At 24.0% G+C, this 2,699-nt stretch overlaps 1 non-coding gene across 1 annotated transcript; it reads left to right on the forward strand.

The window, feature by feature from the left end:
* Positions 1-672: 672 nt before the first annotated feature.
* On the forward strand, positions 673-744 carry Trnag-ucc (transfer RNA glycine (anticodon UCC)). Its single transcript has one exon. It is a non-coding gene; the product is annotated as a tRNA-Gly (tRNA).
* Positions 745-2,699: the final 1,955 nt, after the last annotated feature.

Here is a 2,699-nt window from a genome sequence, read left to right on the forward strand (position 1 = left end):
TTAAAAGTATTTATTTAGTATTTAATCTCTTTCAAAATAAAGGCATTTAATCCGTGAAAATTAAATTCATAAATATTATAAGTACCTGCGCCTATGAACTACCACGAAATGTAGCCAAACAGAACGGAATTCCCCAGTTTATTGCTCTATACACTTCTGAAATAGAGTATAGAAGCATAATAAACCGTAAGGAAATAAACTTTAGTTTCATTATGTAGCGAATTAAACTTTTATTTTGTAAGAACAAAATATCGTACATATTTTTGATAATGAATTAAGTTAAAAATTACATATACTCACATATTGAAAATTAAATAGTTAATATTACATTTTAATTCAATAACCTAATTAATTTAAAAAATCAATACAAAATAATAAATTAATAAAATCGGATAAATCATGGGTTAAAAGAGATAAATAAAAGCATATTAAAATAGGATACAATTAAAAGAGAAAAGTAGAACAAATATTATTTTCCATTATTCTTCATAATACTGATTTATTTCTTTAGTCTCACTAAACTAGTATAATAACCTATAATAAATTAAAAAATTTTAATAATTAATTTATTGTAATATAATTAATTTTATTAGTAGGCAATATAGGCTTCAAAATAAATTTCATACATAGGCCGTATCTGTCTGATCGGCGATATCTGACTTACAATCAACTGCGATGGTGGTGTAATGGTCAGCATAGTTGCCTTCCAAGCAGTTGATCCGGGTTCGATTCCCGGCCATCGCATAACTTTTTTTATAATTTTTTTATTGCATAAAAACGCATCAAGCTTTTTTAAGAGTCAAAGATTTACATTAGAAGAAATTTTAAGCAAATTTTTTTTTTAATAATTTTTAGGATTAAAAGACGACAATATAAAATACATAGATAGATAGATAGTTAAAAGACATTTTATTCTGTAACATTATATGTGTTTGAATAATTTTATTATTAATAAAATATATGAATGTCTGACTTTTTCCTCTCTTCTGTGTTACCTTAACTAAATATCTTATGTCATATTTTGCTGATACTCTGTATAAGGAACTTAATCCATTTTTACGAATTAAACAAAAAAAAATTAAAATATATGAATAATTTAAATGTTTTAAATTTAATTTTTAATATTTGCTTTTGTATTTGTCACAAAATTTGTCAGTGTTAAGAAATAAATAGTTTAACCACATTAATGTGTGATCTGCAACAAAGTGGTTTTTTGCTCGAAAATAAAGCGAAATACGAAAACATTTTAAGAAATATCAAAATGTTTATATGTATAAACACATAAAAATTCTAAAATATTTACCTTAGGAAACCCAAAAGTCACTAACTACACGCTTTATATTGTTTATACCTCGTTATATTAAAACAACATATTAAAAAATAAATAAATAATACCCCTTACAGAGAACCTATACAGTCCCTTTATGTCCCATTCTCTTATACATAATAAGCATTATAATAAACAATCCCAGGCGATGTTTATCTTTTTAAAACAACAAGTGTTGATTTTAAATGAGATTTTTATTATAATAATCTTTTCAGAAGCATATAAAAAGGCACCTTTTTTGCTCAAAACTCTAACCGACCCTCTGGGTGGCTGACAGATGTCGACTGAGTAGTAATAAATTTTAAAACAGGCCTGCGTTGTTTTACTGAATGGTACTTTAATTATTTTATTGAGAAAATATGCTAAATATTTAGAATACATTTTCTAAGTGCCTTAATGTTATGGTAACTATAAGAGAGTTACTTATTTTTTACGGTTTTTAGGGAGAATTAATAGGTTTCTTTATAGCTAAGTAATGCTTCATTTCTATTTTTGACGCTCATATGAAACTAAGAGTTAAGAATACATTTAAAGATTTAAATGCGTATGTTAAGAAATATAATGAACAGGCAGTCACAATTCGACAATTCGAGCGTCATTAAAATATAAAATGTTGTGTTCATATATCTCAGTAATTTTGCTCTGCGTATTTTAATATAATCAGCAAAAAGATTCCTTGACTTTCCATTAATTTTTTTGGGTGTTTATCTGTGTATATTTCGTATGGTTTTTAGGATCCCATAAAGAAATTTGACAACGCATAATATATTTTATAAAGTTTTATTGTTTAATTTCAGTTTAAAAATGTGTTTTATATTGTGTTTTTGCTTTAATATTGGTTTTAAATATCCCTTTATGAAACTTTAATATTTATTTATTTTTTTTTTTTTTATTTTAATAGGAATTTTATTTTATTTTTATATTTTACCTAATTTCATTTACCAAACATTAAATTTGATGTGTTTTTTATTTTATATTTACATTCTTTTGCTTTTCATATGTTTTTTTTCTTTGAAGCAATTTTTCTATTTCTTACGTTTCTATTTTACTAATATTAAGGAACTAGGTAATATGAATCTTATGCAGTGCTACTACTCAATGTATTTGCATAATTATTTTCAAGCTTTAAGTAGTATTAGTTGTATTCCTTTTGAAAATTACGTATTAATTAAACTAAGTGTTAAAGGATAAACTAAATAAATATGAAAAATTATTAATTTTAGTTGTCTTTACTCCCCCAGACTATCATTCTGTCAGTATTTGTAGTAATTTATAATTTTGATCTTTATACTTCCGACTCAAAAAAATTAATTTTTTAAAGCCTTATTTTTTTTATACTTTAATGATTTTTAAATTGTATGTAAATTATATT

This window comes from Anthonomus grandis, chromosome 8 (genome assembly GCF_022605725.1).
Source record: "Anthonomus grandis grandis chromosome 8, icAntGran1.3, whole genome shotgun sequence".
Classification (NCBI taxonomy): domain Eukaryota; kingdom Metazoa; phylum Arthropoda; class Insecta; order Coleoptera; family Curculionidae; genus Anthonomus; species Anthonomus grandis.